The following is a 13,991-nucleotide window of genomic DNA, read 5'->3' on the forward strand; positions in this document are numbered from 1 at the left end:
GCCGTTTGGCGCCAAGGTCCCTTGAGTGAGCTGTCCATCACAGTGGGGGAAAGGGCGGGAAGATATTGCATAGCCTAGTGTGTGGGGCGGGGCCAAACGGGCGGGGCTTCTGTGCAGTTCACATGCCTCTTGTTTATAAAGGGTCAGAGACCATCAGAGCATCAGATGAGGAGAAATCAGCCTCCTGGTCACTGGAAGTACAGGAGGATTGCGCTCGAGAAACTCGTGGATGCCTAGACTTCCATCATGGATTACAGCTAATTGTAGACTGTAGCCTCGACCTTGCTCACTAGGTTCTTGGGCTGATTATAATGCGTTACTGAAGTTTAGCTTCATCCGGGGCACGTGCTGTTTCTTTTGTATCTGTAAGTGCTTCCTGTTGAGGTTTAATTTTTGAAACAGGAGCATCGTGCCAAAATGAATCCTGCCTGCATATTTATCCACGAAGATGCCACCATGTTGTGCCATACCTCTACTCAACTGGAGTACTTTCTACTGGGTAGTCAGTAAGTGCTACCTCGTTGGGTAAATGTATGGTGCTTTTCCTACACTACAGCTGCGTAAAGGCCCAGAAGAGAAGTCTTCAGTGATCACCTGTGTCTGTGACTTTGCCACTGCGCTGATAGGCGCCTAGGTACCTCGAGTGAGCTGTCCATCACAGTGGGGGAAAGGGCGGGATAGGTTGCATAGCCTAGTCAGTGACTTTGCCACTGCGCTGATCGGCGCCGAGGTACCTCGAGTGAGCTGTCCATCACAGTGGGGAAAAGGGCGGGATAGGTTGCATAGCCTAGTCTGTGTGGGGAGGGGTTAAACTGGCGAGGCTTCTGTGCGAGTTCACATGCCTCTTGTTTATGAAGGGTCAGAGACCGATCAGCGCAGTAAATGATAAGAAAGCAGTCGGTGGTACCTCTTTGGGTGAATGTATTGTGCTTTTCCAGCACTGCAGCTGCGTGAAGTCCCAGAAGAGTTGTCTTCAGTGATCACCTGTGTCTGTGACTTTGCCACTGCGCCGATATGCGCCGAGGTACCTCGAGGGAGCTGTCCATCAAAGTGGGGTACAGGACGGGATAGCTTGCATAGCCTAGTGTGTGTGGGGAGGGGCCAAACTGGCGAGGCTTCTGTGCGTGTGCACTTGCCTCTTGTTTATGAAGGGTCAGAGACCGATTAGCGCAGCAAATGAGGAGAAAGCAGTCGGTGGTACCTCTTTGGGTGAATGTATTGTGCTTTTCAAACACTACAGCTGCGTATAGGCCCAGAAGAGTTGTCTCGAGTGACCACGTGTGTCTGTAACTTTGCCACCGCGCCGTTTGGCGCCAAGGTCCCTTGAGTGAGCTGTCCATCACAGTGGGGGAAAGGGCGGGAAGATGTTGCATAGCCTAGTGTGTGGGGCGGGGCCAAACGGGCGGGGCTTCTGTACAGTTCACATGCCTCTTGTTTATAAAGGGTCAGAGACCATCAGAGCATCAGATGAGGAGAAATCAGCCTCCTGGTCACTGGAAGTACAGGAGGATTGCGCTCGAGAAACTCGTGGATGCCTAGACCTCCATCACGGATTACAGCTAATTGTAGACTGTAGCCTCGACCTTGCTCACTAGGTTCTTGGGCTGATTATAATGTTTTACTGAAGTTTAGCTTCAACCGGGGCACGTGCTGTTTCTTTTGTATCTGTAAGTGCTTCCTGTTGAGGTTTAATTTTTGAAACAGGAGCATCGTGCCAAAATGAATCCTGCCTGCATATTTATCCACGAAGATGCCACCATGTTGTGCCATACCTCTACTCAACTGGAGTACTTTCTACTGGGTAGTCAGTAAGTGCTACCTCGTTGGGTAAATGTATGGTGCTTTTCCTACACTACAGCTGCGTAAAGGCCCAGAAGAGAAGTCTTCAGTGATCACCTGTGTCTGTGACTTTGCCACTGCGCTGATAGGCGCCTAGGTACCTCGAGTGAGCTGCCCATCACAGTGGGGGAAAGGGCGTGATAGGTTGCATAGCCTAGTCTGTGTGGGGAGGGGTTAAACTGGCGAGGCTTCTGTGCGAGTTCACATGCCTCTTGTTTATGAAGGGTCAGAGACCGATCAGCTCAGTAAATGATAAGAAAGCAGTCGGTGGTACCTCTTTGGGTGAATGTATTGTGCTTTTCCAGCACTGCAGCTGCGTAAAGGCCCAGAAGAGAAGTCTTCAGTGATCACCTGTGTCTGTGACTTTGCCACTGCGCTGATAGGCGCCTGGGTACCTCGAGTGAGCTGTCCATCACAGTGGGGGAAAGGGCAGAATAGGTTGCATAGCCTAGTCAGTGACTTTGCCACTGCGCTGATAGGCGCCGAGGTACCCCGAGTGAGCTGTCCATCACAGTGGGGGAAAGGGCGGGATAGGTTGCATAGCCTAGTCTGTGTGGGGAGGGGTTAAACTGGCGAGGCTTCTGTGCGAGTTCACATGCCTCTTGTTTATGAAGGGTCAGAGACCGATCAGCTCAGTAAATGATAAGAAAGCAGTCGGTGGTACCTCTTTGGGTGAATGTATTGTGCTTTTCCAGCACTGCAGCTGCGTAAAGGCCAGAAGAGTTGTATTCAGGGATCACCTGTGTCTGTAACGTTGCCACTGCGCCGATAGGCGCCGAGGTACCTCGAGTGAGCTGTCCATCACAGTGGGGGAAAGGGCGGGATAGGTTGCATAGCCTAGTGTGTGTGGGGAGGGGCCAAATTGGCGAGGCTTCTGTGTGTGTGCACTTGCCTCTTGTTTATGAAGGGTCAGAGACCGATTAGCGCAGCAAATGAGGAGAAAGCAGTCGGTGGTACCTCTTTGGGTGAATGTATTGTGCTTTTCAAACACTACAGCTGCGTATAGGCCCAGAAGAGTTGTCTCGAGTGACCACGTGTGTCTGTAACTTTGCCACCGCGCCGTTTGGCGCCAAGGTCCCTTGAGTGAGCTGTCCATCACAGTGGGGGAAAGGGCGGGAAGATATTGCATAGCCTAGTGTGTGGGGCGGGGCCAAACGGGCGGGGCTTCTGTGCAGTTCACATGCCTCTTGTTTATAAAGGGTCAGAGACCATCAGAGCAACAGATGAGGAGAAATCAGCCTCCTGGTCACTGGAAGTACAGGAGGATTGCGCTCGAGAAACTCGTGGATTCCTAGACTTCCATCACGGATTACAGCTAATTGTAGACTGTAGCCTCGACCTTGCTCACTAGGTTCTTGGGCTGATTATAATGCGTTACTGAAGTTTAGCTTCATCCGGGGCACGTGCTGTTTCTTTTGTATCTGTAAGTGCTTCCTGTTGAGGTTTAATTTTTGAAACAGGAGCATCGTGCCAAAATGAATCCTGCCTGCATATTTATCCACGAAGATGCCACCATGTTGTGCCATACCTCTACTCAACTGGAGTACTTTCTACTGGGTAGTCAGTAAGTGCTACCTCGTTGGGTAAATGTATGGTGCTTTTCCTACACTACAGCTGCGTAAAGGCCCAGAAGAGAAGTCTTCAGTGATCACCTGTGTCTGTGACTTTGCCACTGCGCTGATAGGCGCCTAGGTACCTCGAGTGAGCTGTCCATCACAGTGGGGGAAAGGGCGGGATAGGTTGCATAGCCTAGTCTGTGTGGGGAGGGGTTAAACTGGCGAGGCTTCTGTGCGAGTTCACATGCCTCTTGTTTATGAAGGGTCAGAGACCGATCAGCTCAGTAAATGATAAGAAAGCAGTCGGTGGTACCTCTTTGGGTGAATGTATTGTGCTTTTCCAGCACTGCAGCTGCGTAAAGGCCCAGAAGAGAAGTCTTCAGTGATCACCTGTGTCTGTGACTTTGCCACTGCGCTGATAGGCGCCTTGGTACCTCGAGTGAGCTGTCCATCACAGTGGGGGAAAGGGCAGAATAGGTTGCATAGCCTAGTCAGTGACTTTGCCACTGCGCTGATAGGCGCCGAGGTACCCCGAGTGAGCTGTCCATCACAGTGAGGGAAAGGGCGTGATAGGTTGCATAGCCTAGTCTGTGTGGGGAGGGGTTAAACTGGCGAGGCTTCTGTGCGAGTTCACATGCCTCTTGTTTATGAAGGGTCAGAGACCATCAGAGCATCAGATGAGGAGAAATCAGCCTCCTGGTCACTGGAAGTACAGGAGGATTGCGCTCGAGAAACTCGTGGATGCCTAGACTTCCATCATGGATTACAGCTAATTGTAGACTGTAGCCTCGACCTTGCTCACTAGGTTCTTGGGCTGATTATAATGCGTTACTGAAGTTTAGCTTCATCCGGGGCACGTGCTGTTTCTTTTGTATCTGTAAGTGCTTCCTGTTGAGGTTTAATTTTTGAAACAGGAGCATCGTGCCAAAATGAATCCTGCCTGCATATTTATCCACGAAGATGCCACCATGTTGTGCCATACCTCTACTCAACTGGAGTACTTTCTACTGGGTAGTCAGTAAGTGCTACCTCGTTGGGTAAATGTATGGTGCTTTTCCTACACTACAGCTGCGTAAAGGCCCAGAAGAGAAGTCTTCAGTGATCACCTGTGTCTGTGACTTTGCCACTGCGCTGATAGGCGCCTAGGTACCTCGAGTGAGCTGTCCATCACAGTGGGGGAAAGGGCGGGATAGGTTGCATAGCCTAGTCAGTGACTTTGCCACTGCGCTGATCGGCGCCGAGGTACCTCGAGTGAGCTGTCCATCACAGTGGGGAAAAGGGCGGGATAGGTTGCATAGCCTAGTCTGTGTGGGGAGGGGTTAAACTGGCGAGGCTTCTGTGCGAGTTCACATGCCTCTTGTTTATGAAGGGTCAGAGACCGATCAGCGCAGTAAATGATAAGAAAGCAGTCGGTGGTACCTCTTTGGGTGAATGTATTGTGCTTTTCCAGCACTGCAGCTGCGTGAAGTCCCAGAAGAGTTGTCTTCAGTGATCACCTGTGTCTGTGACTTTGCCACTGCGCCGATATGCGCCGAGGTACCTCGAGGGAGCTGTCCATCAAAGTGGGGTACAGGACGGGATAGCTTGCATAGCCTAGTGTGTGTGGGGAGGGGCCAAACTGGCGAGGCTTCTGTGCGTGTGCACTTGCCTCTTGTTTATGAAGGGTCAGAGACCGATTAGCGCAGCAAATGAGGAGAAAGCAGTCGGTGGTACCTCTTTGGGTGAATGTATTGTGCTTTTCAAACACTACAGCTGCGTATAGGCCCAGAAGAGTTGTCTCGAGTGACCACGTGTGTCTGTAACTTTGCCACCGCGCCGTTTGGCGCCAAGGTCCCTTGAGTGAGCTGTCCATCACAGTGGGGGAAAGGGCGGGAAGATGTTGCATAGCCTAGTGTGTGGGGCGGGGCCAAACGGGCGGGGCTTCTGTACAGTTCACATGCCTCTTGTTTATAAAGGGTCAGAGACCATCAGAGCATCAGATGAGGAGAAATCAGCCTCCTGGTCACTGGAAGTACAGGAGGATTGCGCTCGAGAAACTCGTGGATGCCTAGACCTCCATCACGGATTACAGCTAATTGTAGACTGTAGCCTCGACCTTGCTCACTAGGTTCTTGGGCTGATTATAATGTTTTACTGAAGTTTAGCTTCAACCGGGGCACGTGCTGTTTCTTTTGTATCTGTAAGTGCTTCCTGTTGAGGTTTAATTTTTGAAACAGGAGCATCGTGCCAAAATGAATCCTGCCTGCATATTTATCCACGAAGATGCCACCATGTTGTGCCATACCTCTACTCAACTGGAGTACTTTCTACTGGGTAGTCAGTAAGTGCTACCTCGTTGGGTAAATGTATGGTGCTTTTCCTACACTACAGCTGCGTAAAGGCCCAGAAGAGAAGTCTTCAGTGATCACCTGTGTCTGTGACTTTGCCACTGCGCTGATAGGCGCCTAGGTACCTCGAGTGAGCTGTCCATCACAGTGGGGGAAAGGGCGTGATAGGTTGCATAGCCTAGTCTGTGTGGGGAGGGGTTAAACTGGCGAGGCTTCTGTGCGAGTTCACATGCCTCTTGTTTATGAAGGGTCAGAGACCGATCAGCTCAGTAAATGATAAGAAAGCAGTCGGTGGTACCTCTTTGGGTGAATGTATTGTGCTTTTCCAGCACTGCAGCTGCGTAAAGGCCCAGAAGAGAAGTCTTCAGTGATCACCTGTGTCTGTGACTTTGCCACTGCGCTGATAGGCGCCTGGGTACCTCGAGTGAGCTGTCCATCACAGTGGGGGAAAGGGCAGAATAGGTTGCATAGCCTAGTCAGTGACTTTGCCACTGCGCTGATAGGCGCCGAGGTACCCCGAGTGAGCTGTCCATCACAGTGGGGGAAAGGGCGGGATAGGTTGCATAGCCTAGTCTGTGTGGGGAGGGGTTAAACTGGCGAGGCTTCTGTGCGAGTTCACATGCCTCTTGTTTATGAAGGGTCAGAGACCGATCAGCTCAGTAAATGATAAGAAAGCAGTCGGTGGTACCTCTTTGGGTGAATGTATTGTGCTTTTCCAGCACTGCAGCTGCGTAAAGGCCAGAAGAGTTGTATTCAGGGATCACCTGTGTCTGTAACGTTGCCACTGCGCCGATAGGCGCCGAGGTACCTCGAGTGAGCTGTCCATCACAGTGGGGGAAAGGGCGGTATAGGTTGCATAGCCTAGTGTGTGTGGGGAGGGGCCAAATTGGCGAGGCTTCTGTGTGTGTGCACTTGCCTCTTGTTTATGAAGGGTCAGAGACCGATTAGCGCAGCAAATGAGGAGAAAGCAGTCGGTGGTACCTCTTTGGGTGAATGTATTGTGCTTTTCAAACACTACAGCTGCGTATAGGCCCAGAAGAGTTGTCTCGAGTGACCACGTGTGTCTGTAACTTTGCCACCGCGCCGTTTGGCGCCAAGGTCCCTTGAGTGAGCTGTCCATCACAGTGGGGGAAAGGGCGGGAAGATATTGCATAGCCTAGTGTGTGGGGCGGGGCCAAACGGGCGGGGCTTCTGTGCAGTTCACATGCCTCTTGTTTATAAAGGGTCAGAGACCATCAGAGCATCAGATGAGGAGAAATCAGCCTCCTGGTCACTGGAAGTACAGGAGGATTGCGCTCGAGAAACTCGTGGATGCCTAGACTTCCATCACGGATTACAGCTAATTGTAGACTGTAGCCTCGACCTTGCTCACTAGGTTCTTGGGCTGATTATAATGCGTTACTGAAGTTTAGCTTCATCCGGGGCACGTGCTGTTTCTTTTGTATCTGTAAGTGCTTCCTGTTGAGGTTTAATTTTTGACACAGGAGCATCGTGCCAAAATGAATCCTGCCTGCATATTTATCCACGAAGATGCCACCATGTTGTGCCATACCTCTACTCAACTGGAGTACTTTCTACTGGGTAGTCAGTAAGTGCTACCTCGTTGGGTAAATGTATGGTGCTTTTCCTACACTACAGCTGCGTAAAGGCCCAGAAGAGAAGTCTTCAGTGATCACCTGTGTCTGTGACTTTGCCACTGCGCTGATAGGCGCCTAGGTACCTCGAGTGAGCTGTCCATCACAGTGGGGGAAAGGGCGGGATAGGTTGCATAGCCTAGTCTGTGTGGGGAGGGGTTAAACTGGCGAGGCTTCTGTGCGAGTTCACATGCCTCTTGTTTATGAAGGGTCAGAGACCGATCAGCTCAGTAAATGATAAGAAAGCAGTCGGTGGTACCTCTTTGGGTGAATGTATTGTGCTTTTCCAGCACTGCAGCTGCGTAAAGGCCCAGAAGAGAAGTCTTCAGTGATCACCTGTGTCTGTGACTTTGCCACTGCGCTGATAGGCGCCTTGGTACCTCGAGTGAGCTGTCCATCACAGTGGGGGAAAGGGCAGAATAGGTTGCATAGCCTAGTCAGTGACTTTGCCACTGCGCTGATAGGCGCCGAGGTACCCCGAGTGAGCTGTCCATCACAGTGAGGGAAAGGGCGTGATAGGTTGCATAGCCTAGTCTGTGTGGGGAGGGGTTAAACTGGCGAGGCTTCTGTGCGAGTTCACATGCCTCTTGTTTATGAAGGGTCAGAGACCGATCAGCTCAGTAAATGATAAGAAAGCAGGCGGTGGTACCTCTTTGGGTGAATGTATTGTGCTTTTCCAGCACTGCAGCTGCGTAAAGGCCAGAAGAGTTGTATTCAGGGATCACCTGTGTCTGTAACGTTGCCACTGCGCCGATAGGCGCCGAGGTACCTCGAGTGAGCTGTCCATCACAGTGGGGGAAAGGGCGGGATAGGTTGCATAGCCTAGTGTGTGTGGGGAGGGGCCAAATTGGCGAGGCTTCTGTGTGTGTGCACTTGCCTCTTGTTTATGAAGGGTCAGAGACCGATTAGCGCAGCAAATGAGGAGAAAGCAGTCGGTGGTACCTCTTTGGGTGAATGTATTGTGCTTTTCAAACACTACAGCTGCGTATAGGCCCAGAAGAGTTGTCTCGAGTGACCACGTGTGTCTGTAACTTTGCCACCCGCCGTTTGGCGCCAAGGTCCCTTGAGTGAGCTGTCCATCACAGTGGGGGAAAGGGCGGGAAGATATTGCATAGCCTAGTGTGTGGGGCGGGGCCAAACGGGCGGGGCTTCTGTGCAGTTCACATGCCTCTTGTTTATAAAGGGTCAGAGACCATCAGAGCATCAGATGAGGAGAAATCAGCCTCCTGGTCACTGGAAGTACAGGAGGATTGCGCTCGAGAAACTCGTGGATGCCTAGACTTCCATCATGGATTACAGCTAATTGTAGACTGTAGCATCGACCTTGCTCACTAGGTTCTTGGGCTGATTATAATGCGTTACTGAAGTTTAGCTTCATCCGGGGCACGTGCTGTTTCTTTTGTATCTGTAAGTGCTTCCTGTTGAGGTTTAATTTTTGAAACAGGAGCATCGTGCCAAAATGAATCCTGCCTGCATATTTATCCACGAAGATGCCACCATGTTGTGCCATACCTCTACTCAACTGGAGTACTTTCTACTGGGTAGTCAGTAAGTGCTACCTCGTTGGGTAAATGTATGGTGCTTTTCCTACACTACAGCTGCGTAAAGGCCCAGAAGAGAAGTCTTCAGTGATCACCTGTGTCTGTGACTTTGCCACTGCGCTGATAGGCACCTAGGTACCTCGAGTGAGCTGTCCATCACAGTGGGGGAAAGGGCGGGATAGGTTGCATAGCCTAGTCAGTGACTTTGCCACTGCGCTGATCGGCGCCGAGGTACCTCGAGTGAGCTGTCCATCACAGTGGGGAAAAGGGCGGGATAGGTTGCATAGCCTAGTCTGTGTGGGGAGGGGTTAAACTGGCGAGGCTTCTGTGCGAGTTCACATGCCTCTTGTTTATGAAGGGTCAGAGACCGATCAGCGCAGTAAATGATAAGAAAGCAGTCGGTGGTACCTCTTTGGGTGAATGTATTGTGCTTTTCCAGCACTGCAGCTGCGTGAAGTCCCAGAAGAGTTGTCTTCAGTGATCACCTGTGTCTGTGACTTTGCCACTGCGCCGATATGCGCCGAGGTACCTCGAGGGAGCTGTCCATCAAAGTGGGGTACAGGACGGGATAGCTTGCATAGCCTAGTGTGTGTGGGGAGGGGCCAAACTGGCGAGGCTTCTGTGCGTGTGCACTTGCCTCTTGTTTATGAAGGGTCAGAGACCGATTAGCGCAGCAAATGAGGAGAAAGCAGTCGGTGGTACCTCTTTGGGTGAATGTATTGTGCTTTTCAAACACTACAGCTGCGTATAGGCCCAGAAGAGTTGTCTCGAGTGACCACGTGTGTCTGTAACTTTGCCACCGCGCCGTTTGGCGCCAAGGTCCCTTGAGTGAGCTGTCCATCACAGTGGGGGAAAGGGCGGGAAGATGTTGCATAGCCTAGTGTGTGGGGCGGGGCCAAACGGGCGGGGCTTCTGTACAGTTCACATGCCTCTTGTTTATAAAGGGTCAGAGACCATCAGAGCATCAGATGAGGAGAAATCAGCCTCCTGGTCACTGGAAGTACAGGAGGATTGCGCTCGAGAAACTCGTGGATGCCTAGACCTCCATCACGGATTACAGCTAATTGTAGACTGTAGCCTCGACCTTGCTCACTAGGTTCTTGGGCTGATTATAATGTTTTACTGAAGTTTAGCTTCAACCGGGGCACGTGCTGTTTCTTTTGTATCTGTAAGTGCTTCCTGTTGAGGTTTAATTTTTGAAACAGGAGCATCGTGCCAAAATGAATCCTGCCTGCATATTTATCCACGAAGATGCCACCATGTTGTGCCATACCTCTACTCAACTGGAGTACTTTCTACTGGGTAGTCAGTAAGTGCTACCTCGTTGGGTAAATGTATGGTGCTTTTCCTACACTACAGCTGCGTAAAGGCCCAGAAGAGAAGTCTTCAGTGATCACCTGTGTCTGTGACTTTGCCACTGCGCTGATAGGCGCCTAGGTACCTCGAGTGAGCTGTCCATCACAGTGGGGGAAAGGGCGTGATAGGTTGCATAGCCTAGTCTGTGTGGGGAGGGGTTAAACTGGCGAGGCTTCTGTGCGAGTTCACATGCCTCTTGTTTATGAAGGGTCAGAGACCGATCAGCTCAGTAAATGATAAGAAAGCAGTCGGTGGTACCTCTTTGGGTGAATGTATTGTGCTTTTCCAGCACTGCAGCTGCGTAAAGGCCCAGAAGAGAAGTCTTCAGTGATCACCTGTGTCTGTGACTTTGCCACTGCGCTGATAGGCGCCTGGGTACCTCGAGTGAGCTGTCCATCACAGTGGGGGAAAGGGCAGAATAGGTTGCATAGCCTAGTCAGTGACTTTGCCACTGCGCTGATAGGCGCCGAGGTACCCCGAGTGAGCTGTCCATCACAGTGGGGGAAAGGGCGGGATAGGTTGCATAGCCTAGTCTGTGTGGGGAGGGGTTAAACTGGCGAGGCTTCTGTGCGAGTTCACATGCCTCTTGTTTATGAAGGGTCAGAGACCGATCAGCTCAGTAAATGATAAGAAAGCAGTCGGTGGTACCTCTTTGGGTGAATGTATTGTGCTTTTCCAGCACTGCAGCTGCGTAAAGGCCAGAAGAGTTGTATTCAGGGATCACCTGTGTCTGTAACGTTGCCACTGCGCCGATAGGCGCCGAGGTACCTCGAGTGAGCTGTCCATCACAGTGGGGGAAAGGGCGGGATAGGTTGCATAGCCTAGTGTGTGTGGGGAGGGGCCAAATTGGCGAGGCTTCTGTGTGTGTGCACTTGCCTCTTGTTTATGAAGGGTCAGAGACCGATTAGCGCAGCAAATGAGGAGAAAGCAGTCGGTGGTACCTCTTTGGGTGAATGTATTGTGCTTTTCAAACACTACAGCTGCGTATAGGCCCAGAAGAGTTGTCTCGAGTGACCACGTGTGTCTGTAACTTTGCCACCGCGCCGTTTGGCGCCAAGGTCCCTTGAGTGAGCTGTCCATCACAGTGGGGGAAAGGGCGGGAAGATATTGCATAGCCTAGTGTGTGGGGCGGGGCCAAACGGGCGGGGCTTCTGTGCAGTTCACATGCCTCTTGTTTATAAAGGGTCAGAGACCATCAGAGCATCAGATGAGGAGAAATCAGCCTCCTGGTCACTGGAAGTACAGGAGGATTGCGCTCGAGAAACTCGTGGATGCCTAGACTTCCATCACGGATTACAGCTAATTGTAGACTGTAGCCTCGACCTTGCTCACTAGGTTCTTGGGCTGATTATAATGCGTTACTGAAGTTTAGCTTCATCCGGGGCACGTGCTGTTTCTTTTGTATCTGTAAGTGCTTCCTGTTGAGGTTTAATTTTTGAAACAGGAGCATCGTGCCAAAATGAATCCTGCCTGCATATTTATCCACGAAGATGCCACCATGTTGTGCCATACCTCTACTCAACTGGAGTACTTTCTACTGGGTAGTCAGTAAGTGCTACCTCGTTGGGTAAATGTATGGTGCTTTTCCTACACTACAGCTGCGTAAAGGCCCAGAAGAGAAGTCTTCAGTGATCACCTGTGTCTGTGACTTTGCCACTGCGCTGATAGGCGCCTAGGTACCTCGAGTGAGCTGTCCATCACAGTGGGGGAAAGGGCGGGATAGGTTGCATAGCCTAGTCTGTGTGGGGAGGGGTTAAACTGGCGAGGCTTCTGTGCGAGTTCACATGCCTCTTGTTTATGAAGGGTCAGAGACCGATCAGCTCAGTAAATGATAAGAAAACAGTCGGTGGTACCTCTTTGGGTGAATGTATTGTGCTTTTCCAGCACTGCAGCTGCGTAAAGGCCCAGAAGAGAAGTCTTCAGTGATCACCTGTGTCTGTGACTTTGCCACTGCGCTGATAGGCGCCTTGGTACCTCGAGTGAGCTGTCCATCACAGTGGGGGAAAGGGCAGAATAGGTTGCATAGCCTAGTCAGTGACTTTGCCACTGCGCTGATAGGCGCCGAGGTACCCCGAGTGAGCTGTCCATCACAGTGAGGGAAAGGGCGTGATAGGTTGCATAGCCTAGTCTGTGTGGGGAGGGGTTAAACTGGCGAGGCTTCTGTGCGAGTTCACATGCCTCTTGTTTATGAAGGGTCAGAGACCGATCAGCTCAGTAAATGATAAGAAAGCAGGCGGTGGTACCTCTTTGGGTGAATGTATTGTGCTTTTCCAGCACTGCAGCTGCGTAAAGGCCAGAAGAGTTGTATTCAGGGATCACCTGTGTCTGTAACGTTGCCACTGCGCCGATAGGCGCCGAGGTACCTCGAGTGAGCTGTCCATCACAGTGGGGGAAAGGGCGGGATAGGTTGCATAGCCTAGTGTGTGTGGGGAGGGGCCAAATTGGCGAGGCTTCTGTGTGTGTGCACTTGCCTCTTGTTTATGAAGGGTCAGAGACCGATTAGCGCAGCAAATGAGGAGAAAGCAGTCGGTGGTACCTCTTTGGGTGAATGTATTGTGCTTTTCAAACACTACAGCTGCGTATAGGCCCAGAAGAGTTGTCTCGAGTGACCACGTGTGTCTGTAACTTTGCCACCCGCCGTTTGGCGCCAAGGTCCCTTGAGTGAGCTGTCCATCACAGTGGGGGAAAGGGCGGGAAGATATTGCATAGCCTAGTGTGTGGGGCGGGGCCAAACGGGCGGGGCTTCTGTGCAGTTCACATGCCTCTTGTTTATAAAGGGTCAGAGACCATCAGAGCATCAGATGAGGAGAAATCAGCCTCCTGGTCACTGGAAGTACAGGAGGATTGCGCTCGAGAAACTCGTGGATGCCTAGACTTCCATCATGGATTACAGCTAATTGTAGACTGTAGCCTCGACCTTGCTCACTAGGTTCTTGGGCTGATTATAATGCGTTACTGAAGTTTAGCTTCATCCGGGGCACGTGCTGTTTCTTTTGTATCTGTAAGTGCTTCCTGTTGAGGTTTAATTTTTGAAACAGGAGCATCGTGCCAAAATGAATCCTGCCTGCATATTTATCCACGAAGATGCCACCATGTTGTGCCATACCTCTACTCAACTGGAGTACTTTCTACTGGGTAGTCAGTAAGTGCTACCTCGTTGGGTAAATGTATGGTGCTTTTCCTACACTACAGCTGCGTAAAGGCCCAGAAGAGAAGTCTTCAGTGATCACCTGTGTCTGTGACTTTGCCACTGCGCTGATAGGCGCCTAGGTACCTCGAGTGAGCTGTCCATCACAGTGGGGGAAAGGGCGGGATAGGTTGCATAGCCTAGTCAGTGACTTTGCCACTGCGCTGATCGGCGCCGAGGTACCTCGAGTGAGCTGTCCATCACAGTGGGGAAAAGGGCGGGATAGGTTGCATAGCCTAGTCTGTGTGGGGAGGGGTTAAACTGGCGAGGCTTCTGTGCGAGTTCACATGCCTCTTGTTTATGAAGGGTCAGAGACCGATCAGCGCAGTAAATGATAAGAAAGCAGTCGGTGGTACCTCTTTGGGTGAATGTATTGTGCTTTTCCAGCACTGCAGCTGCGTGAAGTCCCAGAAGAGTTGTCTTCAGTGATCACCTGTGTCTGTGACTTTGCCACTGCGCCGATATGCGCCGAGGTACCTCGAGGGAGCTGTCCATCAAAGTGGGGTACAGGACGGGATAGCTTGCATAGCCTAGTGTGTGTGGGGAGGGGC

Source organism: Lissotriton vulgaris, chromosome 8 (assembly GCF_964263255.1).
Source record: "Lissotriton vulgaris chromosome 8, aLisVul1.2, whole genome shotgun sequence".
Lineage (NCBI taxonomy): Eukaryota > Metazoa > Chordata > Amphibia > Caudata > Salamandridae > Lissotriton > Lissotriton vulgaris.